The following is a 26,626-nucleotide window of genomic DNA, read 5'->3' as shown; positions in this document are numbered from 1 at the left end:
TGTTATGGTGTCTTAGAGAAAAATAGTGTTTAAATTTGGATTTGTCATGAAATATCTTGGTTTCTCCATTCATGATGATTGAGAATTATGCTGGGTATAGGATCCTGGGTCTGCATTACATCTGTCCAGGATTTCCTGGCTTTTGGAGTCTCTGTTGAGAAGTCTGGTGTAATTCAGATAGGTATGAATTCATTTGTTACTGCATATTTATACCTTACCCCTTTTAATATTCTTTCTTGATCTGTGCATTTAGGGTTTTAATTGTTATGTGAATGGAGGAATATTTTCTGGTCTGCTCCCATCTGTCAGCTTGTATGGCAGTGGTTCTCAACACTCCTAGTGCTGCAAACCTGTAATACAGCGCTTCTTGCTGTGATGACTCCCACCATGAAATTATTTCATTACTACTTCATAACTAATATTGCTACTCTTATAAGTCATAATATGCAAGGTATCTGATATACAATCTTTGTGAGTGGTCATGGCCCAGAGTTTGAGAAACATTGCATTATATACACTTTTATTTTTTTTTTAAAGAGAGGCCTTCATCTAAGAAGATCCTGATGCAGGTGTGAGAGCAGAGACACCCTGACATAGTGAAAAGTTAGGAGGCCCAAGGCTACTTGCCTTAATGGCAACAGAGATTCCTGGCTAAAGGCACAATCTGAAATTACTGTCCCCAGGACATTTCTTATGTCAGTTTTCCCCCATTACACGGTGTGTCTGCTTGGCCATGTCTGTCCAGGAAGCCAGTCCCTGTCGTCTCTAATACAGACAGAATGCTAAAGGTGAGAATGTTTTCCTCTGTTGGCTCCCAGTCACTTCTATAGAAGTGAGTCCAAATCCCCTGTGGGTAAATGTGTGTCTCTCACATACTGTGTGATACTTGAAATGTCATCCATTTGAGTGGACAAAAACCAACTCTCACTTCAGATTTACAGCTGACCAATACTTAGTTTCAGGAGAATGAAGAAGCTGGCCAGGCCTGCAGAGTCAGATCCCCTCCCTGCCTGGGACAATCCCACCCACTGCAGACTTCAGCTTCACCTAGCAGCTGTTATCAGAAAATCTGACCTTAAGGTTCTGAAGTCCACACATGCACAAACCCTAACGTTGTTAGATGGTGGATATGGGGTTTTTCTCCAATTTAAAATCATTCAGGCCTCTTTTCTCCCCTGGGATGCACTCTGTTCTCTCAGGTCTGTTCTTCTCAGAAGTCAACTCTCAGAAGGGGCACTTTGCTCTAACTCCTCCATGGGACCTACCCAGCATTGTGACTGGAGGATCCTATGGAGTTGTAGCTCTGAGCTGGGAGGGGCAGGTCTCACCCTGTCTTGAAGAAGCCTGTTTTCACAGCTGAGCTAGATCTGAGGAACAGGTGCTTTTAAAGAAGCATGTGAAAGTGTCTCCTGCAGGAGAGCCCACCCTGCAGGAAAGTCACACAGGACAGGGAAAAGTGGCTTCCCAACTTTCCCAGGGCTCTCAAACCAGGGAGGGAACCTGTTTTCAGAGAGTTTGAGAAAGGCCTCCATCTCCCTGAAAGACTTCCCTCAATGATAAGTCCCACCACTATCCCAGGCTCAGCAAAGCCCTCCACCTGCCAGTTCCTTGCAAAGGAAACCCAGTGTGGAGAATTGAGGATAACACTTCTAGGAAATGGGCGACACAAGCCTCTGGGGGTCCTGGCCTGGAGTCTGTCCCTTAGGCTCTCCTCACTTCCCCTAGGTGCCTAGGGCAGAGGCAGGGTCAGGAGTAGGGGGAGGGGCAAGTTCATGGTCAGGGGCAGGGGCAGGGGCAAGCAGTGACCTCCAGCCACAAGATAGGCTTTGGGTGCATGGAACAGGCAGCAGCAGAGCACGCCCTACCTCCTCCTCTCTGGAGTGGGAAAGCATGGAGACCTGAAAGGTTGGGAAGAGTTGGCGAACTCACAGCTGCTTTTCCTCTGGATTCAATTGCAGTGCAGGGCAAAAGAAGCCAGAGAGGCTTAGGGGATCCCCCGATTACCTGATGTCATTGTCCTTGTGGATGTCCAGGTTGAAGGCTGTGCATGGCTGGGCCAGAAGCCCCGCAGACAGGTAGAAGATGCACAACTGGCCTGTGACCTCCGTGGGCGCCCACTGGGACCCAGGTCAAGTGGCCACAGACACCAGGCACCCTGCCCCAGCCCTAAGCCTGTGCACACCAAGGCCACAGCACCTCTGCTAGTCCCTCCCACCATGAGCACTCACCCTGGCCCCCTGGCTGGCTTACACTCTCTGTAGGGATCTCCTTGTGTGGTTTAGACACCAGGTTGATTATGGCCTCAGAGAAGGAGTTTGACATTGTTCCTTCTCTTTCAATATAGTGGAATAATTGAAGCACTGTTGTTATTAGGTCTTCATTAAAGGTCTGATAGGATTCTGCATTAAAGCCATATGGCCTGAGATTTTGCTTTTTAATTTTTGGAGGGGCAAACTATACTGACTGTTATCTATTTTCTTCTGAGAATTATTCATGTACCTTCCCAGATCTGTGTTTATGTTGGTAATTGTTATCTGTCTAGAAAATACCAATATCAAATAGATTTTCAGTTTTCTTGAGTAAAGGCCTCTGAGATAAGACCTAATGTTTGTTGAATTTGTTCATTGTCTATTGTTAGATCCCTCTTTCCATTTCTAATTGTGTCAACTTAAGTATTGTCTATGGTGTGCAGTTTGTTTGTGGAGGAGTGGCCCATGTGGTAGATCTTCTCAACAAAAATACAAAAAAAGAAATAAAACAACAAAAGAAACAAAAAAAAACGCAAAAAAACCCAAACCACAGGTCTTGGTTGCCTTGACTCTTTGTGTTTTTCACTTTGTTTGTAATTGCCTGATTTGATTTGAGCCCTGAATTAATTTCCTGCCATCAAATCCTACCTGACATTCTATGGGATTAGGTTTGGCCTCATCTGGGTAAGAGCAACATATAACTACTGAAGCTTTTCCTGCTCTCTGTAGTGGTGATGACGTGAAACCCTTACTGAAAACAATGCACACCACGTTTTAGGCTGTATTAAAGCAGGCCACCATTTCAGTGTTCCCTGCAAGGTGCCATGGGACAGTATTAGCATATGTCTGCATGTACCTTGACAGTTTTCATTAGGGACTACACACACACACACACACACACACACACACACACACACTTTACTGACATGGTGCACATTCTTTGCACACAAGGAAGAAAGTGAGTAGTAATGAAAACACACCAATAGTGGAATTGATGGAGGGAGTTGTGGGGAAGCTGGGGCTTAGAGTTACTTAAAGGCCCTACGCAGGCTCTCCTTTTGTTGGAAGAGAAACTTCAAGTGCAATGTGGTTCTTTATTTTCTTTCTCTAAAACACAGAGGGCTAGGGTGGATCACAGGGCTTTGAGCAAGTTCGGCAAGTGCAGTCACAGTGAATTAAATCCTAGGGCTGGAACCCTATTAATCTTCTACAGAATTACAGAGCAGCCTGGATGAAGACTCTCAGCTTCAAAGGTGGACATCTCAAGACAGGCACTGGACAATGGCTGACAGACTTGACTGAAGACTGGAAATGTTTTGCTATCTCATAGGAGAAGAAGGCACCTCATAAAACACTGTACTCTAAGGACAGTTTATTCAGGTTAGGATGACATGAACTATTGTCTCAGGTCACAGATGTCAGCACAAAGTATCCAAGGTATTGTATGCCAAAGGTAGCATCAATAGAACAAAGCACACAGTATCATGAAGATATAAATCATGAGTTTGTGTAGCAAGACCCAGGCCTCTTCCAGGTTCTTAGATAGTAACTGAGAACCTCAAACACGGTAGTGATGTGATAGTGTGCGGTGAATCTAGTTACAACTAGCTTCTATTGTGACACAGATGACACTTTTTGTGTCATGTTCAGCTTATAATGAATGACTAGACCTAAGCATGAGAATAACCAAATACTACATTGCTTCTCTAGCTTCTGAGCTTTTAAAAGCCCTGGTGTGACAGCAAGCTTTTGTGGACATTCTGGATTGGTCCTTCGGTACTTTAACTCTGTGAGTCACCTCCACTCTCAGTAAGTTAGTTCAATTCCATAAATTGGAAATCTGTCACCTGGAAAAATTACATTCTCAATATGATCCCAGATTGGCCATGGAAAAAGGGTAGCTTGAACTGTCCCACCTAGGTTCTGGGCCTGCACAGGCCAGCTCTCCAAAAGAAACCTGTGTTCACAGCTGCAGGCTGCATTCACTATGGATGCTGTTGAGGTTCCTCTCTAAACTGCTTAGATTAAAATAATTTCTTGCTAACACTCAAAAAACTCATTATGCCAATCTGGCCAACAGGAAGCTAGTTTCTATTCTGTATTTTGTCAGATGTGCAGAATACATGTGATCATCATTGATAACAGGTGAAAGATCTGCTCTAATATGGACACTAAGTGATGCTGGAGGATGATCCTGACCCACAATGAGCAGTGGGGACACCAGAGCCCTGTAGGGATGCCTGGCAACCTAACACATTGAGCACGCACAGCTCAGGAAGTTACCTGTGAACACACATCTCCTGAGATCTCTCTATTTAATTGGAGGTGATCCTGTCCACCTAATACAGCCCCTCATGTGGAATAACAAAAGCCACCTGCAGGAGCTGTGGTGATGACTCACAGGGTAGAGCATCTGCTGCTCTCTCAGAAGAACCACATGGACCCTAACAATTGGGTAAAGTATGTCAGTGATTATATCATAAAGTGTGTGCTGAGAAAAAGCTACATTATCCACACAAAAGACACTGTCACACTGAGTACCCCTTGGTGACTCTGAATTCACTTATTAGCCCAGGCTCCATGGAACATGCAGAGATCCATCTCTAGCTGTCAGTTCTAAGCCCTCAGGAGGGGACAGAACCCATGAATAAGAATGATGGTCTTAAGAGTCAAGAGATAAAAATCAATATTTATTCATAATGAATACATTTTTACAACAAAACAGGATTAAAATGAATGAATAAAAATATTTAAAAATATTGGAAAGTGAAAAACAGTAACAAGAACATATAAATATGAAACAACAAAAAGAAAACTTCAATTAAAATCATAACAAAAATATTTCTAAACAGCATATTCTTAACGAACATTTAGAAGCACAGATGTATTGCTGTTTCTCCTCTAGCACACATAATGAAAGGCGGTCCCCCAAGTTGTCTCTCAAGTGGTGTTTTCTGAAGAAGAAAGTGAGTTAGACCTCAATCAGTCAGGCTGGCTTAGTGTTATATAAATTTAGGGTCTCTAAGAAATGACAAATTGGGTTGGGGATTTAGCTCAGCGGTAGAGCGCTTATCTAGCGAGCGCAAGGCCCTGGGTTCAGTCCCCAGCTCCGAAAAAAAAAAAAAAAAAAAAAAGAAATGACAAATTAACTCTGAGGAAGAATACTCATCCAAAAAATGTTGTTACCGTTCAGGATGTTTGACATCAGGGACTCCTGAGAAAGCAACTTATTCTTCAGGAAGCTCTCTTACTGGTGTGTGTCCAATTCCAGCTCTCTTGCACTTTCTGAGACCTGGGAGAGGAAGGCAGTTTTTCAGACACTGATTTGGTGGTGAAACGCAAGCCAGCTGTCAGAATCCTGCCTTCTACCACCTCAGTTCTATTGGACAGTCAATATGGACCTTTTACCTGATATCATTGTTGCTAACTCTGTGGGCAGGGCAAAATCTCCAGCAACCCTCACAGTAATGTGGGCTGACAATATGGGACCCAGACTTATACCAGTGCAAACCAAGAACAGGGCAATGGAAGGGACCTCATTGGGTTGCAGGAAGAAAGGAAATGTCCATATGTCACCAAGGTTAAAGCCAATGACAAGTACTAATTTGACATTTGCACTTGGTTCTTATCCCAGAAAGGTGCTTCCTACACAAGAAGTCACATGACCACTTGTCATTTGTCAAGAACCAAGAACTTGTTCAAAACTCTACATAGCATCCAATCTATCACGTGCATGTGCAATAATGTGATATGTAATTGATCTGTCACCATTTCTATAAAGCAGCTTCAAAAAGAGCAGCAAAATATACTTGCAAAATAATTCAGTTTCTGAAAAGTGGTTGACTTCCCAGAATACTTGTGCATAGGCAGAGCAATGAACATTTCCATTACATGAGGTGGTTGGCTGGTTGTGAGTGTAAATTAGAAAGGTGGTAGGAGAGAGCACAGATGTATCAAATTGGCAAATTTTATCAGATATTGTTAAGCTAACAGCTGCTCCTCCGTACCTGATGATGCTGGGTCTGGAGGTTGCTGGTCTTTATCTTTCTTGTTGAAGTCAACCAAATATTTCTGGTTCAGTGCACACTCAAGATGTCCTTCCTTGCTCTCCTGCTTCAGTGGGACCAACTTCTTCCTACATGTGTTCTCCATCAGGAGCTGGCTGAGCAGGTTTCTGGAAATACAGTCTGCATAGTAAGATCATGCTGCCCCTTTCTCCCATTCCTACTCCCAAGTACCACTAACTCTACCAGGTCCCAGATACCCATGCAGACTTAATAAAATACATCTTGATACATATAATGCTCCTGCACAAACCACAAAGAGTTAATTCGGGGAAGGATAAATTGTTTGTTTGGCCCGAGCACCAATTAGTGTCCACATCTCTCAAAAAGAACATGGATCTTCAACTATCCATGAAAGCCCAATGCATGGGGGCAACATCAATTAGTAGTTGGCAAACACCCGCAAAAGAGGTCAGTAGAACCAAGGGAAGGTCATGCTAACCATGTGGTGCACGCACTGAGTTTTGTAAAACCTGGTTGACACCATAGGTACAGGTCAGCCTAATAACCTTCTGCTGACTTCAATCAGTGCTGTTCTATCTAATGCCTTCTGAAGATGCCCAGACAATCCTGGGATGAGGAACAGTCTTTTATGGAACTGAAAACTGAGTCCTAATGACCCTGGCACACTGATGTGTAAAGAGCACAAGAGATAGAATCATAGCTGAAGACCGTCCAATCCAGAACAAAGAAAGTCAGAAATGGCCATTCCACAGGTGATAGCCTTTCTGACCAGGACTTACCTAGAGAAGGTAATCTCCTTCTTCAGCTTATGGCTGTTCTCCTGGATCTCAGTGTTCTCCATCTCTAAGTTGTGCAGAATTGACATGATTGCCTCCTCCATTTTCTCCAGGTCTTCATAATATGGATTTGGCCTGAAGTGTGGCCTGGCCCCAAATGATAGAATCCAATGAACATCAGCATTTAGGAATATATGAACTCAGGGTGGGTCCTGTACTACCCCAGCCCTGGAAGGACACCTTCTGAATTCTACATATTGGATCTTCTTCAGCTTCAGAAACGTGTTTTTGTTCGTCCAGGACACCAGAATCTCGGCATCCAGATGGAGGCTTCCCTGGCTCCCTTTGTTCAATCAAGAGGAAATCTGCAGTCAAGCCAGTTGAGCTATCAAGAGCCTAGGCCACACCTCTCCATGCTCCCCCACCCAACACACCCAGAAACCTGTGATTACTTTTCTCCTGTTTTGATAACAGACCATATATCAACACAAAATTATAATCTGCACAAGGAATACAAATATACAGACAATCGTGGCCACATAGGCAAAGAACTGTGCTGTTGACAGTGGGGCTCCCAGAACAAAGCATTTGCATCACCATGAAAGTGTTACAGGTAAATACTCAGGCCAAGACATAGACTCCTAGATTCCATGTGTGGAGGGAAATATAAACATATAAAAGTTGTCCATATGCATTTGGATGTATGCACACACAGACTCACAGACTGAGACACACCCACAAAAAAAAAAAGAGAAATGTAAACAGAGTCAGAGAAAGAGAAAAGCAAATATGGAAACAGAGAGCACTGTGAGAACCAGGAGAAATGCATGCACCATTGCTGTGTCCGAGGGGCTCCCACAGACACACAGACAATAACAAACAGGCCTGAGCCTGACAACTTCTAGTCAAGCATTGAGATGAACAGTTTGGGACCAGGCCCCTCAGGCTGCTGCCTGGATCCTCCAGCACTCAGTCCCCTGCCTAGCAAGTACAGAGACTCACCATAAACTCACTGCAATTACAATCTTGCAAAGCCACCAGCTATCAATGGCTTTGCAAATGCACACTGGGAACTCACTCTCCCTGACTTTATCCCTGAATTCTTCATTCAGACCACAAATCCTGCTTTTCAATAAATGGAAGCAGATGAGTCCATTGTCCATCTCGCTCCTCAGGAAGGGTCAGGTTCTGAATCTCCTCTATATGGGAGGTGAGGTTTGGCACCGGGTATGGGAGGCACAGCTTTCTAGAACCCAAAACCTTAATAGGATGAGATGAAGGAGACCTTGCAGACCCAGGAATGAAACAAGAACGTTTGGAGCAATTCATACCTGTTTTTCATAGATCTCTCTGTCAGAAACCTCAGGCGATCTCTCAGGTCATTTCTCTCCTCGGTAATGAGCTGCAGCTCTTTAATCAGCTTCTCCTTTTCCTTCTTGGCCTGCTTCTCGCTTAGGGCAGTTTCAGGGGAAGATGTTTCTCTCCCAGCGTCTGTAGGTAGAAGAACACAAGTGAACCTGCATGGGGAGAATGCATAGAGTGTACATAGACCACAGTGAGGCCTAAACAGGAGAACAAGCCTGGAACCCAGTGTCACTGCTAGGCAATTGGTCTATGCTTAAGAGGCCTCCTCAGGGGACCTCAGTTCTCCCACTACTCTATAGAGACCAAGAGATGTAAGCAGCCAGGTGTTCCCTATGCCGGACATCACGTGCTTACATGTACCATGGAGATGGCTTCTCCAGGATTATCATCAACTGAACAGGGTACAGCTTGGTTTCAGGACCCTCACTCCTGTGGCTTCAGAACTCAGATGATAAATTCACCATCCACAAAACTTGAGTGATTGGAGATACTCAGATGTCCTACCCTGATACTCTAGGCCAACAACTTTGGATTTAAAACACATTTTCAGGGAGGACATGTTCAACAGACTTATCAATTCCCCTATATGAAATAACAAATGCCCCAGAAGTTCCAATAGGTTACAGGCTGAATCTTGGTCCACATGTTCCAAACAGTTTTGGTATTTTAGAAAAATGTGTGTAACACACAACCTCTAATATATAAAGCTAACGATGACCCTGCCAGTTAGAAGAAATCAGAGAAGGTCTAAGAACATAAGGTTATTGCCTGGAGCACAATCTCTCCCTGTTACTACTGTCAGATATCCACTGTATTTAAAGAAGCAATGATAGTGAAATACATTGCTGCCCTGTCTAAACTCAGAAAAGGTGGACTCTCCATGACTCCTGATCGTGTTATTATATCAATGTAATCTAACAAATGCACTGTAAAAGTAAAGGCCAGAAATTCACAGTATAATAGCATTGGCCTTACCATATACTCCCTGTGGGGTTGGGGAAACTAAAGTTCTGAAATCCTTGAGTTTAAGGAATTGTGATATTCATGGAAATTCAATTCCTTTTCAGATGCTCCAGTTGTTGTGGCCCATTGCTAGAAAGGTCAGCTTAAGCCTGCAGCCCCCCTGACAGGGAGCTCAAAATATACTGCCCAGAACTTACTAAACATTCCCCAGAATTGCTGTCTCTGTCCATCATTACTTTGAGATGAAAGGCCAGATTCCTTCACTCTAGTCTGTCCACAATCGACGTTCCCCCTCCCAAAATGCTTGCGAAGCCGGGAAAACATGACTTAGCCTGTAACTGCCAGACTCAGACTGAGAGAAACTAGGGCACTGGTTGTCACTGATGTCTGGTGACATCACAGAGGATGCCAGAACTCTCTAGGAGACAATAGAATGTCCAAGAAGGGACAGCTGATGTCATGGGGAGCAGACTTTGCCTCCCTGCTAATGTTCTCCCTGTACTGAGCATAAGCAGAGGTGCCCTTTCCAGGAGACTTTCCTGGGGCAGAGCCACTGAGCATCTCCTGCTTCCAAAGCCAAATTTTCCTCAAGGCTTGATTATAAAAACCTTAGTAATTCCTATGCATCTAAATGAATGTTTCCTTCCATATCTTGCCCAAAAATGTCTCATCCTAACTCAAATTATCCTCATTCAACAATGTTAGCCATTAAAACTTCCTGAGATTTCATACCAGCTTGAATATGCAGTCAAAAGTTCTCCTGTCTCATTATGTACAGGTGCTTTAAATCACATCAAGAAATAGTCTGCATGGTAGGTTACAACATGGGTGTGTGTTAGGGGAACACTCATGAAGTCATGTGCTTAGCAATCGACAATTGCCAGAATATTCCTTAAAAGAAAGAGTTGAAGTCTTTAAGGTGCTAGGCAAAGTGTGGAGACCAGTTGGCAGAGGAAAGTGCAATGTTGGAGCCACCAGTGAACGGAACCTCATGCTGGTGGTGGGGTTCTCCTCTCTGCACCAATGTCGCCAAAGGAGCACTGCTCACAGGCCTGAGTAAGATATACCATGAGCTTCTATCAGAAAAATAAAATAGTCAAGAGATATAGTGGGTGCACAGAAAGGTCTAAAATGAGGCTATAAACATCATTAAGTGGATAGAGCAAGGTCCCAGCACCTGTGCACTGGGAAATGGCCACCACACGAAACACAAAAGCATCTATCATAGTGAAAAATGAATACTTTACAGAATGCACACACTAACATTGATTGATCACATCCATAGTTCAAATTTTGGGGGCAAATTCATGGCCTTAACTATCTTTGTCTCAACTTATATAGCAAAAAATAAGAAAGAACGAGAAAAGAAAAAGTCAAAACTAAAAGCTCAAGCTTCTCATATGAGGATTGCAGGAAGTGTTATATGGTAGTCAGTTCTGATTAGACATTTTAGATAGAACAGTACACAGTGACCCTTGATGTGATGGGCCCTATATAAAGCTTTTTACAATATTGGAATTTTAACAAACCTCATCCAGAACGTACAGGAGAGGTAAGGATGTGATCACCATGTCCTTGCTCTCTATCAGGTTATTTTTCTGTGTCCCTGATTGTCAGGCATAGAACAGCAACACTCTGAAATAGCTGGTAGACATGGGAAAACGTGGCTAAAACTATAGTTTTGGGTTACACACCTCAGCTGTCAAAGGCTAATGCTGTCCTCACAGTCCTTAGAAGCCATTCTTGTAAGCCTATCTATTGGAAAGTGGAAGGAGGTTTATCTGAGCTCAAAGTGAACCTGGCCAGCCAGGGAGAGGGCAACATGGGATACTTGAGACCCTGTCTAAAACCAGCACAGAAACCCACCCTGCATTCAAAGCATCATCCACCAATTCTCAATTATCTACCATTCTCTCCCTACCAGTCGTTCAGTTTGGAATGGTAGAAAAAAAAACTGGGACTGATCTTTCTATTCTAAGGACCTTGATCTCTCTTTCCTTACGTTCACCTTAAGAGTGCATACAAATGGATATCATCATCTGAACATCGTATTATTATCTACTCTGTATATGTAGCATAATACTGTGCCTATGACAATCTCAAGCTTCCTTGAGTGTTGTTGCCCCATCAAGAAGTGTGATGTACTGAGGCCAATCCCCAGGGATCCTTCGAGGGATTAGAAGGAAGCCATCAGAGATACTCCACTTCTTTGTCATTAGATTAAATCAAGTTGACACAATGTGAACCTGGTGGGCTATTTGACCATGCATCTTTCTCACGACCCCACCTTTCTGAGTTCAGTCCATGGCAGAATTCATTGCCCACCATCGTAGATATTTCTTTGTATATTTCCACAAGAGCCAGGTTTCTTTTCTTTTTTTAAAATAGAATTAGTTGTAGTCAATCAACTGTTGCCCTATGTAAGAAATGATTAGTATATATTGTAACTTACCACACTGTATTTGTGTATACAAGTACATTATTGGAAATCCAGCATTACTGAGGAATTGGAAACCAGTGCTGTGGCCTTGCCTTTCTGTCCCTAGTCCTGGCTCACAGGCAGCAGGGGGCAGACCTTGAGGTCCTCTTCAGGGACAGAGTGATGGTGAATGGGCACTGAGCAGGCAGAGATACACAGCTGAGGCAGCTCCTTTCAGTTATCAAACACATCATCTCCTTCCCATCTTAAGGGCTACTCCTGAGGTCTTGCCCCCATACCTACCTTAATAGCAGCAAATTTGTTACACAGCAGCCAGCTCTTTCCTATTGTTCTGTAATACGCCTCCACATCATGGATGCCAAGAAAAACACTAATAAAGAACAAAAAACTCTGACGTTGAACTGTGTGGTGCTGGTCACATACCCTGTTATGTTCTGTATGTTATGAGGTTTGTTAATCTTAACAAGTTCCCCAAGTGTATTCTTCACATAGGACCCAATAGATTCAAGGAAAATAGGAACAATTATGTGTAAAATGGCCTGAGTCAGGGCCCATAGACCGAAGCATTTCCAATACTTGTGCATGAGCCCAAGTGGATTTTGCAATGAGCGGGGCCTAGCAATGTCCAGTACACAGTTGTGAGCTGTTGCTCTGGTTGAACTGTATTGGTGTGTGCATTCAATAAACTACACCTATTTAAATGAATTCAGTTAAGTTAATAACATTCATCTCCTTAACTATGTCACCCTCCTCTTCAGCACATGACTTTGCTGTGACATTAAACTTCTTAGTGATCTTTTCCACTCTAAGCTGCACATGGTTTTCATGTATTTGCCCTGTGTGTTGTTCCTTCTCCTGCAGTCTTGAGGAACAGTGACCAAAAGTAACCAAACCACAGACTCAAAGCCATGTTAATACTGTATTGTGTACTATTTTCACAGAGCTGCCTGAGATGTAAATGGGACATGGAGAATTCGAACATAGTTTGAATCTTAGGCCTTTCACTGGGCAGTCCCTCATCTTCTCTAAAATTTAACCCTATTCTTCTACCATTGAGACCCACCTGCTGCTTAGCTCTTTACCCCTCTGCCGTGGTCTGTTCCATATCTCTTCCTGCCCATGTCTATTCTGAATCTCCTGCTTCAGCTTGCCTCTGCCTATGTCCCTCTCTATGCCCGGAAGTTCTGCCCACATACTTCCTAAAGCAGCTCTTGGCCATCAGATCTTTATTACATCCAGTCAGCAGTGAGACAGCACCTGATACATCTCTTAGCTTGTGTTGAGCTGGTGAGAAGGACAAACATCCACAAAATTGCAAACCTGATGATGGGACATAGAAATGACAAGAGAAATCCTGCCAGCACTTAGCTCACTGCCAGTACAGAACTAACAATTGAAAGTTGACACACCTTAGTACAAAGGGAGGTCACCTCAGCATTTCCCCTTTTACTCCAAGAAATACCTTTAATTTAACATTAATAAGCTAGATAAAATAAGAAAACTTATGAGATGCATCAGGTAAGAATTACTGTCACAATATTCTGTCCGTTCGTATTTTGCAAATTTGGAGAAGGTACTTCATTATCTAAATTATATTAGTCTAAAATTTTGTACCTAAATCATTTTCTATCACTTTTTAAGCTTTGTATCCCTTATCTATCATAACTTGCATTTATTAACCATAATAAGTCTTCTGAGACCAAATGTACTTTCATTAATTCCAAACAATTTAAACGTTTATGTCTTTCATCCTTAAAATTTGACACATTTTTGCGTACAAATTTTCTTTTTCTTTTTCTTTATTCAGCTTCCACACGAAGATTATTTTTGCTCTGAGTTAGAGCAGGATGCAAGGGTGGAGTGCAGACCTGAGGGGAGGGCAGATGAATGGAGTTGAGCTGCAGGATGTGAGGTTCACAGAGAACAAATAAGAAGTTAAAAAAAATAAGAAATAAGCACAGTGGGGATAAAGCAGTGAATGCATGGCATGGGGAGGTTTGGCAGTGGACTGGGCATTTTAGGGGTGGTGTGGGATTGGCGTGGGTTCTGGAGTAGTAAGGATGATGTCTGTTCTTGTCTTTTGGGGAAACTCCTCGGTCTTCTCCCATCCCTCCTCCACCTCTACCCTCACCTCCAACCGTCATAACTGCCTCCTACCACAGCAGCGGCTTCTGGGCATCGGCCTCTTTCTGCTCAAGCTCTTCTATGTGCTCGGGGGTGGTACAAGCTTTTAAAAGTCCCAGGCAGTGGGCAGACCACGCACACTCTCCTGGCATCCCCATCCTCTCTCAGGACTTATGGTGCCAGAGCGGTTATTGCAGGAGTTTTGATACTGCTTTGGAGTGTCCATAGAGCCCTGCTTTCTGAGCCTCCCATGTCCACCCTGTTCCTGTTCAGGTTCCTGGCTGTCACATTTCTGCACGATGGTGAACAAGTTTGTTTTTCTGATTCTCATAACAAGAAAAGGTTAAGACTAAACTATCTAATCTTCAACCCCATCCAAGATCTGAGGGGGAGAAATGTTGCCTGAATAAAAGGAAATTCAGAGCAAACAGCTTCCAAATCTAAAGAAATGACAGAAATTGTTGGCTACCCTGGGAGTCAGTCAGCAAATATTCCTGTGTCACTGTGGCATCCACCTTCAACTCACTGGGCCAGGAGCTCTGACAACAATCCTTTGAAGCAGGTCACTTGAAGGACTATCCTATTTTTTTTTTCCAAAAACTGGGACACAGACTTCCCCATGATCAACTTCTGCACAGTCTGGACAGCTTTCTGGCAGCAGTAGAGGTAAGTGGGTAGTATTTCACCCAATGGTTCTTTAGAGCCCATCATCTTTTTCAGAATAGATTGGGGACACTACCAGGAGTTGAGGTCTCTCCCACTGTGAAAAGCCTTTAACTATTAGGACATCTGAAATGGCAGATTCTTCAGATCTCTAAAGGATTTGAGAACCACCTTTGTATGTAATGTCTATCTCAGTGGACAAATGTGGCTTTTTTTCCCAAGAGATTTACTTCCTACTTAACTTTAAAAACATACACAGGAAGTTAAATAAAGCTTATTTCTGTACCTAACTAAAGCAGTACCTAACATGACTGGAAGACTGATTATTTATAGTTGGAAAGTACTAGCTTGAATTCCTTAATTATCCACGGCAGTGTGCAGTAGTAATTTTATAAAATTATAATTTTACACCACATTGTGAATAAGTTGCATATACTTATATCTTAAAAATGAATTGAATCATTTATGCAAGTACAATTTTAAATTCTATCATCATTCAAAAATCCATGCCATCCTAAAATATTTGAGACTTGGTATTGCTTTCTAGTATAAATAGAGATACAGTGATCTATGATTTTGTCATTTTAGTCCCTTCTCCTGATTTCCCACAACATTAGACAGAGAATTGAGGAGAGAAAGAGAAAGGAAGAAAGACATCCCTGATTCGAATCTGCTTTACTGTTTCCTCCCTGACCATGGCCAGTAAGAACTTGCAACCAACCCCCTAACTGACAATAATCATCTACAGCCCACGGCAGACAAATAACCACCCACCCACCCTTCCTCCTGAGAATGAGGGGGTCATGTTCCTTTAAGTTGCTTCCCAATGTGTGTGGGGTGACAACATGTTTTGGGGACCTTACAACAATTGGGACATTTTCCAAATCCTGGGAGATCTTGCAGTGTCCTATGCGTCCAGACCCTGAATGTGCCAGGATTAACTGAAGTCCTGGCTACATTAACAATGAAAAATACAAACACACATTCCTACCATATGAGGAAGGTCACCGGATATCTACCCCTTGAAGTTTGCTCAAAACAATTAGTCAATTAGCTTTTTATTTATCTTCAGGTCACTTCTTAGTAAACAGGCAGAAAAGAGACAGATTGTTTGCCAAAATTATATCAATTGCTTCTAAGCCAGTCACCAATAGAGTTCCTGCCATCCTTTGAAGTTTCATCAGAGAGGCTCTATTTTGCACAGACTCACAATACTTATGTCTCCCATGTGGCAAACTAAAAGAACTGTTAAGATCTCCTTAAATAATTCAACAGTTTTCCCAATCCAAAGTCTCCCACCCTCCTCCAAAAAATCAAGAGATTCCTCACAAACATCTCCACTCACTTCGGTACCAGTTTATATATCAGTCACATTTCTGTTACTGCAGAAAAATACTATGACCAAGAACAACTCAAGGAATACAGTTCTTCACATTGTGGTAACCAGCCCCAACTACCAAATTATTTCATTGCTAAGTCATAAATGTAAGGTGGCTACTGTTTTGAACTGTAATGTAAATAGCATGTATAAAGTATGTCTCATATGTGGTTGTTCCCTGAAGGGGTTGCAACCCACAGGTTGAAAACTGCACTTGTGTGTGGTGGTGGGAGGGGGGGTGGTGAGTTTTTTGTTTTGTTTGTTTGTTTTCCTTTTTCTCAAAACCCAAATGCTGATAAGAACATAGGCCAATATCAGGCTCTTCAATTTTATTCCATTAGGCACTGTGTCTGCTCTCATGATATTAACACGCTGGTTTTTCTTTTTTACTATTCCCCAAAATGAAGGTGAAATCATTAAAGGTGATGCCTCCCGCAGTGCTTTACTGTCTTATTAGTTAGCAGTGTCTGACTGCCCTGCTCAGTTGTGCTTTCATGTGAGTTCTGAGGTTTTTTTTTCATTCCCATGAAGATCTGTATTGGGATTATAATGGGATGGATTTAAACCTGTAGATGACTCTGGTAGGATTCGATATAATAATATAAATCATACTGATACATGAAAATGAGAGGCCTCTTCATTTTCTGGTTTCTTCAGTTTTTTTATTTTTCCTAATGATTTCATTTTAACAAGTCTTTACTTCCTTAGATATTACAAGATGTTTATTCTGAATGGGTTTGTTTTCTTGGCTTCTTTCGTCATATTTATTGTTGGTATACAGGAGTTCTATTGATTTTACTGTGATTTTAGTGAATGTGTCCATGAGCCATAGGAGTTTGCTAGTGGTTTCGTAGTGGTCTTTATATATGGATCATATCGCCGGCAAATGAGAATGCTCTGACTGCTTTCTTTCATATTAACATGCCTTTCCATCTCTCTATTGTCATATTGTTTGGATAAGACTTCACATACTAGTTGAATTAGATGAAAAGAATGAACATCTGTGACTTATTCCTGATTTTAGTGGAAATCCATTATGATTTCCTCCAGTTAGGATGCTGTTGGCCTTGCATATCGCCTTTATAATGTTAAGGTATGTCTTCTCCATATCCCAGATTCTCCAGGACTTTTGCATTAATCACTGTGGGATTTTGCCAAAGAGATTGTCTGCCTCTACTGCAGTGATCATGTGTTTCCTGTTCTTGGTTTTCTGTGGTGAATTGTTTATTCATTTGTATTTGTTGAAACATTCTTGCACCTCTGCAGTCAAGCCAGCTTGATCACGGTACCTGACACTTTTGGTAAATGTCTGAATTTTATTTTCCAGGATATTATTGAGAAATGTTTCACTTAACTGTTCCTTCCAATCTTAGTTTCTTTTCTATGCTGTGAAGAGACACCATGAGCAAGGGAACTTGTAGAAGAAAGAGTTTATTTCAGCTTACAGTTTCAAGGATCATGAGTCTATGAATATTATGCTGGGGTACACGCAGCAGGTAGGACACCATGTTTCTAGAGAACTGGCTGAGAGCTTACATCTTATGTACAAGTCAGAGACAGAGAAAGTTAGTGTTAACTATAAATGGTGTTGAATTTGGAAACCTCAAAGCCCAATCCCATACACTCCTCCAACATATCCGTATCTTATAATTCTTCCTGAATATTTCCACTAACCAGCAACAAACATTCATATATGTGAGTTTATGGGGGCCATTATCATTCAAATCACCATATTCCACTCCCAATTCCCCATAGGTTCTTAAACATATCATAATAAAAATACATTAGCTCAGCTTCCAAAACCCCTGTAGTCTTTCGGTCTCTACACAGTTTATCCACAGTGCTTTTCGACACTCCAGGAAGTCCCTTAATTATTCCCCTATGAAATCAAAAGGCAAATTGCAGACATCCAATGTGTAATGCCAAAAATATGTTATCATTGCAAAGGGAAATTGGGAATGTGGTGAGCCAATTCAAGGCATTAACCCAACAGGGCACAGTCCACATTCTCTACTTCTGATGCATGACAAAGGGATTAGATGGGTCCACTGCTCTGGCTTTGCTGACTGCAACATAATTCCTAAAACTATGTTGTATCGCATAGATCTGTGGTGGTTGTGTTTTCATTGTCACTCATTTCTAGGAATTTTAATTTTTCCTTATGTGTTTCTCCCTTGGCCCTTTCAGTAGTGTGTTGTTTGTGTTGCTGACCTTCCACGAGAGTGTGTACTGACTGCACTTTCTATTGTGTGATACCAGCTTGATTCCTTTGTGCTTAGATAGAATGCATGACACTACTTCAGCTTTCTTATCTTTCCTGAGGGCTGTTCCGTGTCCTAATCCGTGGTCAGTTTTGGAGACAGATCCACAGGCTGATAGAAAATATATGTATAGTTCAGTGTAGTTTGTTAGGTCCATTTGACTGATGATGTCACTGAATTCTGCTCCTCCTCTTTTGTTTATTTGCATGTGATCTGCCAAGTGGTCAGAATAGACTATTAAAAACAATCACAACCACTATGATAGCTAATGGGTAATTTCAGATCTATCTGATAATTATATATTTAAATTTGTGACTGCTGTGTTTAATATGTATATATTTAGAATTGTAGTATCTTTTGGTAATTGCAAAGTATGAAATGAATGTCCTTACATCTTCTGGACAGGATTGGTTAGAAATCTATTCTGTCAGCTGGATAGAGAAACTGCATAGAATTGCTATAGGGACCTGTGTCTTAGGTCTGTTTCCCTAGTATATCCTCTACATCTCTCATGATGGTGATCCTGTTTCTGGCTAAATAATGTCTGTTCACTGGGGAATTGAGTTTAGTGACATGCAAATATTATTTAAACCTATGTATTTAATTTTGTTAATTTTTGTGGGTTTTATTGTCTTCTTTTGATTGACTGTTCTAGTTTTGTTAAATTATTTCCTGTTTCCTCTGGTATTTTATCCTTCTCTTCAAACTAAAGTAATCCTTTTAGGATCCTCTATAGAGCTCCTTACTGGTTATACATATTTTGTAAATTTATTCATCATATGCCTTAATCAGCACAGTAGCTGGGCAGCTGCCTGCCCTCCATGGACCAGATCTACTTTCCAAACAATAACGCTCAACTCTTACTGGCTGTGTAGCATCTTGGCTGCTCTTTGTTGCACTTGGACAGCCCTCAGGACCAGGCTCTCCTCTCCCTTAACCATGGCTGCTGTCCTCTTCCTCTCTCCTCTCCATCACACATGTTCTTCCTTTATTCTCTGGCAGCTTCTTCCTCCTTCTTCCCTCCTCATGATCCTCTCTAATAAAGCCCTCAAAGCTCACCTCCCCCATCTCTCTGCTGTGCAGCTGTTGGCTGTTGGCTTCTTTATAATCACAGTTAACTGGGAGGAGGGTCAGTTTTTGGAGGTTAACCAGTCTTGAGTTCTACATATTAGCATTAAAATACAAGCAGAATTAGGCCAATCCACTACAAGGATTTCTTTTGTTTTGTTTTGGTGTAAGTTTTCTTTTACCTTTTCACTTTTTATTTTATTTTTGGCTATTTTTTTATTAATTGGTTATTTTATTTATTTACATTTCAACTGTTGTCCTGCTTTCCACACTCCCCTCATCATATCTTACATCCCATTTCTGCTCAGCTTTGCCTATATGACAGTGTTCCCCCACCTACACATATCCATTCACACCTCACAACTCCAGCATCTACTTTTGGTGGGCAACAGGCCTCAGCGTAGTCAATGGCCTCCCGCCACATGGGTGCCACTTAAATCAGTCCTCTTCTACACAGTTACCTAGAACCATAGACCCCATATATACTTTGGCTGGCAGTTTATTCCCTAGGAGCTGGGGGATTGGTGACAGAGGGTCTGATTAGATATTAAAGACCAATAGTTGCTGCTTTCTCTTCTTTTTCTGGTTATGGGTGAAATGGTGATTGTGTGCTTCATTTTTTGAAATTATTGAGAGATGATTTATTTCTTGGTTTTTCTTGGGTATAGTTTAGCTCATTGTCTTGGAGTTTCCCTACTACAATCCTCTGTTGTGCTTTCTTAGAGAAAAATATTGTTTAAATTTGGTTTTGTCATGAAATATTTTGGTTTCTCCACTTATGGTGATTGAGAATTATGCTGGGTATAGGATCCTTGGTCCGCATTACATCTGCCCAAGATTTTCTGGCTTTTGGAGTCTCTGTTGAGTAGTCTGGTGTAATTCAGATAGGTCTGAACTTATTTGTTACTGGTTATTTATACCTTACCCCTTTTAATGATCTTTCTTTGATCTGTGCATTCAGTGTTTTAATTATTATGTTAATGGAGGAATTGTTTCTGGTATGATTAAATTGGCATTCTGTAAGCTTGTTGTACCTTCATGGCCTTTTCTTTCTTTACCTTATGGATGTTTTCTGCTATGATTTACTGAATATGCTTACTGGACCTGTAAACTGGAAATCTAAATTCTCTTCTATTCTATTATCCTTAGGTTTGGACTTTTAATTCTGTCCTGAAATTCATGGATGTTTTGTATTCAATAAACCATACATGGTTATCTGAGATGGGTATTTTGTGATTTGTGGGGTGATCTCCTTGACCCCAACTCTTACATTTAGTACCACGTTTTATAATGAAACAAGGTCAAGAATGGTGACCTCTTGCCATAAACTATATGAAAAAGGCAGGTGAATTAATGTGTGTCAAGTATCAGTAGATTCCTTGGTGGTTTTTGCTCCGGGTTGGCCATATGCAACAGTTTCAAAAGCCCAAGTTTGATGTTCCTTGGGATTCCCAAGATGATGCACTCAGACCTGACAGACAACACCCAGAATCCTCGTCAAAGAAATTGATTTATAAAATCGAGGGAATGTTACTAAGTCATGTTACAAAATATTTGATCACACTGTGATCTCCAAGAGTATTATTTACTGAAAAACTAGTGTGTGGTATAGCAGGGCCATGGCACAGACATTTAAAGCAAGAGTTGTTTATTCATGTAAACATGGACTTAATTACGGTATGGCTCACCTACCACACACATTTATGGCAAAGGTAAAAAGTGCACTTAGGTCCAGCAGATCAAGACACAACGTGAAAGGAAATCTAGATAACTAAACTGGGCCATGTGGGAGTCTAAACTGTTTAAAGGGGAGAGCTGAGTGCTTTCTCCTGGATGAAATAATTGGGGGTTGACTGTCACTTGTGAACCTTCTGTGTTAAGTACTTCTCAGAAGGGAAGCTTTCCTCTAACTCCTCCATGGGACCAGGCCAGCACTGGGGCCTGAGGATCCTATGGTCTTGCAGCTCTGAGCTGGGAGGGGGAGCTCTCACCCTGGCATGGAGAAGCCTGTTTTCACAGCTGATCTAGATCTGAGGAACAGGGGCTTTTAAAGAAGCATGTGAGAGTATCTCCTGCAGGAGAGCCCAGTCTGCAGGGAAAGTCACACAGGACAGCGAAAAGTGACTTCGCAACAAACACAGGGAGTGGGAACCAGGGAGGGCACTGGATGGATGGTCGGAGAGTTTGAGAAAGCCTGCATCTCCCTGAAAGACTTCCCACAACCATAAGTCCCACCACTGTCCCCTTCTCACAGGGGAGGCTCAGCAAAGCCTGCCACCTGCTGGGATCCCTGAAAACTAAAACCAGAGTGGAGAACTGAGGAAAGCACTTTGGTGGAGGGGGAGACACAAGTCTCCAGGGCCAGGTCAGCCTTCTGTCCCTTTGGTTCTCCTCACTTCACAGAGGTGCCTATTGAAAGGTGAGGCAAGCCGGGATCTCAACAGTCTTTGGCCAAAGAAGTGAGAGCCCACAGGGCAGAGCAAGGCAAAGCAGAGCCAGGCAGAACAAAGTGAAGCCCTGCCAGTCAGCAAATAGGCCTTGCGCATGTGGGACTGGTGACAGCAGTGCTTGCCCTTGCTCTCCTGGTGGCGCAGAACACCTGCCTGGATGTGGGGAAACTCACAGTGGCTTGTCCTCCAGCTGCAACTGCCAGTGCTTGGGGAGGGGGAAATTGAAGATGCTCCCATGATCCTCCGATTTCCGGCCCACTTTGTCCACGGTTGTCCATGTTCAAGGCTGTGGTCAGCCCCGCCAGAAGCCCTGAGGACAGGTAGAGCAAGCACAACTGGCCAGCAACCACCATGGGCATCTGCGGTGGGACCCAGGGCAAGTGGCAACAGAGGCGCACCAGGCAGCCAGGCACCAGCCCCAAGCCTGTGCATACTGAGGCCAATGACACTCCACTAGTCCCTCCCACCATGCACATCCCACCCCTGGAAGGCAAGATCTCTCTGTCCAGGGCTACTCCCAGACCTGCAACTACTGACAGCTCAATGAGCCCTTACTTAATTCTTGTTAACCATAATGGCTTGTCAAAAAAGTCATTGGGAAAGTCAATGATGAGATGAAAGCCTTAGAAGAAAACTAGAGAGACTTACGGAAATGAAGAAGAAAGCTCTCTTCCCAGTAGGAGCCTGGCAGTCCCAAGCTCAGGGCACCTCATGTCCAGGCTTGAACCCAGCATGCATTGTTGTGGAGAACCTGCCTGCTCAAGGACCTGGCTTCCCACTCATTCTCCTGAGATGATGACTTTAATTCTTTTAATTTTTACTGGTTATTTTCTTCATTTCCATTTCATGTGTTATCCCCTTTTCCAGTTTCCTTTCTCCACAAAGCAGAGTCCAGCTCACAAGCCTGAGCAGCTGCAGCCATAGTGCACCATGGGGGATCCTGGGGCAGACTGTTTCATCACCAAGATCCTGTGGACCCACAGGGGCTGCATGACCTTAAAGGAACTGCAGAGTAGGATCAGGCTCCAGAGGCAGAGCTCTATGAGCTGCTGGGCAAGACTACTTATTCCTATTGGAGACTGGAGATCAGGCAGGGATCACGCTGTAGGTGGCGGCTACTACTGAAGCCTGTGGCTTCAATCTCAAGTGCATCCAGGGACCATGCTACAGATTGCCCATGCCTCTGCAAGCTCAAACTTCTGGGACAGAGTCATTATGCAAAATCCCTGAGAAACCTCTGCAATTATCCACACCAAGTTTTTAGGAACAGAGCTTCCAGGTCCTGAAGAATCATGAGCTTTCTGGGCTTAACCAAGAGGAGTCGGCCTTCTTCCTGGTACAGGGGGATGCTTTTCTCCTGCAAAAGTTACTACAAAGGAGACAGCCACAAACAGATCTGCTTGAAGCCACAGCCATGCAAGAGAGTCCAAGTCTGTGAGCACTTCACCCAGGCCAACTGCCGTTACCTCAACTGTCTCAGGTCTCATGACCTGATGGACAGGAAGGTGCTGACCTCCGTGACTGAGCACGGGCTGAGTTCTGATGGGGTCCAGAACATCCAGGACATCTGCAACAACAAACACATTGGAGGAGACCCACTGGCATGAGAGCTCCCCATGAACATCATAGCAGCAGGGCACACAGAGACAAAAGCAATAGCAGAGACTGATTCCTTCCAAACAGTCTAGGATTTCTCTCCCATGTCTCATTTTGGCATCTGGTTCACCTTGTCCAGATGTCACCAGCTGTAAGGATTCCCTGGAGGACGTGTCTACAGCTGTCACTCAGGAGGTCAAGAACCTGGGGTCCCAGGACTCTGCACAGCTTTCCTTGGTCTCATCTAAGGCTGCTGGTGTCTGAGGACCCAGTCACATGAGAGCAAGCCAGGGGTTTTCTGAGAATGGAGATCTGGATGCTTCTTTTCTAGGAATCCTACTGATTCTTTGTAAGCTCCTGCCTCCTCTGCTGGCTTTCTTCTTGCTGCAGCAAAAAGAGATGAATCCATGTCCATGAGAACAGGCATGCCTTCTGGACACTGCATGGAGGTCAAGGGAAAGAATGAGGCTCCAGACATCGATTACATCCCACTTTAAATGGTTCTATTGATGGGGTGACAATGGAAGAAGCAACAGACTCAGGAATTCTAGGTAAAAGGAGAAACTCAGGGAAGGAGTTTGGCAATGTTCCTTCTCTTTCAATTCAGTGGAATAATTGAAGCACTATTGTTATTGGGTCTTCATTAAAAGTCTGGTAGAAAGGATGCATTAAAGCCATGTGGCCCTGATTATTATTATTTTTAATTTTTGGAGTGGCAGCCTTTAATGACTGTATCTATTTTCTTATGGGAATTATTCATTACCTTCCCAGATCTGTATTTAACTTGGTATTTGTTATCTGTTAGAAAAATCACCAGTATCAAAGAGATTTTTCACTTTTCTGTAGTAAAGGCCTCTGAAGTAAGCCCTAATGATTGTTGAATTCACTCAGTGTCCTTTGTTATATCCCCCTTTTCATTTCTGATTTGGTACTTTAGATATAGGCTCTGTGGTTTGTCTGTCTTGTGGATCTTCTCAAAAAAAAAAAAAAAAAAAAAGCCAGCTCTTGCTTTGCTTGGCTCTTTGTATCATTCTCTTTGTTTGTAATTGATTGATTTTAGTTCTGAGTTTATTTCCTGCCACCAAATCCTACTAGACTCTCTATGGGATGAGGCTTTGCCTCACCTTGGTAACAGCAGCATGTGATACATGAAGCTTTTGCTGCTCTCTGTAGTGGGGATGACGTCACAATTTCACTGAAAACCATGCACAGCCTCGTTTTAGACTGTATTAAAGTAGCCCACGATTTCAGTGCTCCCTGCAAGGTGCCATTTGACAGTAGTAACATGAGTCTGCCTGCACCTCGACAGTTTTCACTAGGGACTTCTGAGTGATTTTATGAAAATTTATAGTGAGTTCATGGATGAACATGCACAAACACAAACGCACACACACACTTTACTGACATGGTGCACATTCTTTCCACACAAAGAAGAAAGTGAGTATTAATGAAAACACACCAATAAAGGAATCGATGGACGGGGTTGTGGGGAAGCTGGGGCTTAGAGTTATTTAAAGGCCCTGTGCAGGCTCTCCTTCTGTTGGAGGCTAAACTTCAAGTGCAATGGGGTTCTTTATTTTCTTTCTGTATAGCACACAGAGCTAGGGTGGAAACTAGGTTTTGAGCATATTTGGCAAGTACTAGAACACTGAATTAATTCCTAGGTCTGGAACCCTATTAATGTTCTACAGAATTACAGGGCAGGCTGGATGAAGACTCTCAGCTGACAATGTGGACATCTCAAGACAGGCACTGGACAATGGCTGACAGACTTGTATGAAGACTGGAAATGTTTTGCTATCTCAGAGGAAAAGAAGGCCCCTCCGACTACACTGTACTCTAAGGACAGTTTATTCAGGTAAGGGATGACATGAACTATTGTCTCATGTCACAGATGTCAGCACAAAATATCCTGGGTATTGTATGCCAATGGTAGCATTAACAGAACAAATCACACAGTGTTGTGAAGATATAGAATATGACTATATGTAGCAAGAACCAGGCCTCTTCTAGTTTCTAAGATCATACCTGAGAACCTCAAATATAGTAATAATGTGATAATGTGGTATAAGTCTAGTTACAACTAGTTTCTATTGTGACACAGATGACTCTTTTTGTGTCATGGTCAGCTTATAATGAATGACTAGACCTAAGCATGAGAATAACCAAATACTACATTGCTTCTCTAGCTGCTGAGCTTTTAAAAGCCCTGGTGTGACAGCAAGCTTTTGTGGACATCTGGATTATTCCTTCTGTACTTTAACTCTCTGAGTCAACCCCACTCTGAGTAAGTCAGTTCCATTCCATAAGTTGGAAATCAGTCAACTGGAAAAAAATACTTTCTCAATACAAACACAGATTGGCCATGGAAAAAGGGCAGCTTGAACTGTCCCACCTAGGTCCTGGGCTTGCACAGGCCTGCTCTCCAAAAGAAACGTGTGTTCACAGCTGCAGGCTGCATTCACTGTGGATGCTCTTGAGGTTCCTCCCTAAACTGCTTAGATTAAGATAATTTTGTTGCCATCTATCAAAAGAATTCATTATGCCAAACTGGCCTTTCTTCTGAACCTTCTGTTCTGTGGGCAGGGCAAAATCTCCAGCAACCCTCACAGCAATGTGGGCTGCCAATCTGGGACTCAGAATTACACCAGTGCAAACCAAGAACAGGGCAACTGGAAGAGACCTCATTGGGTTGTAGGAACCTTCTGTTCTGAGTCACTTCTCAGAAGGGGCACTTTGCTCTAACTCCTCCATGAGACCCAACCAGTACTGGGGCTGGAGGATCCTTGGGTGTTGCAGCTCTGAGCTGGGAGGCCGAGCTGGCACACTGACAGGGAGAAGCCTGTTTTCACAGCTGATCTGGATCTGAGGAGCAGGTGCTTTTAAAGAAGCATGTGAGAGTACCTCCTGCAGGAGAGCTCACTCTGCAGGGAAAGTCACACAGGACAGCGAAAAGTGGCTTCCCAACTTCCACAGGTCCTGTGACCCCAGGGAGGGCACCAGATGGTCCAAGAGTTTGAGAAAAGCCTGCATTTGCCTGAAAGACTTCCCTCAACCATAAGTCCCACCACTGTCCCAGACTCACACCTGAGGATCAGCAAAGCCTGCCACCTGCTGGGGTCCCCACAAACTGAACCCAGAATGGAGAACTGCGGGAAAGCACTTCGGGGGAGGGGGGAGACACAAGTCTCTGGGGCCAGGCCTGGGGTCTGTCCCTTAGGCTCTCCTCACCTCCATTAGCCTCCTAGTGCAGAGCACTGCAAGC

The 26,626-nt window shown here is 43.0% G+C and overlaps 1 protein-coding gene across 3 annotated transcripts in view; it reads right to left on the bottom strand.

Moving 5' to 3' along the window:
* LOC134483163 (disks large homolog 5-like) overlaps window positions 1-26,626 on the bottom strand; it is a 259,049-nt gene that overhangs the window by 132,829 nt on the left and 99,594 nt on the right. Inside the window, exons 1-2 of one of the 3 annotated variants that reach the window (XR_010060060.1) lie at window positions 9,579-9,749; window positions 8,385-8,544 (exon numbers count right to left, since the gene is read on the bottom strand). The exons of the other annotated variants lie outside the window; for them this stretch is intronic. The gene's annotated coding sequence lies outside the window, so the exon portion shown is untranslated. Of the gene's footprint in view, window positions 1-8,384; window positions 8,545-9,578; window positions 9,750-26,626 lie in introns of those variants that run through there. 3 annotated transcript variants of the gene reach the window in all.

Source organism: Rattus norvegicus, chromosome 19 (genome assembly GCF_036323735.1).
Source record: "Rattus norvegicus strain BN/NHsdMcwi chromosome 19, GRCr8, whole genome shotgun sequence".
Taxonomy (NCBI): Eukaryota; Metazoa; Chordata; class Mammalia; order Rodentia; family Muridae; genus Rattus; species Rattus norvegicus.
The sequence above is the reverse complement of the archived record's forward strand: the minus strand, read 5'-3'. Positions and strand labels throughout refer to the sequence as shown.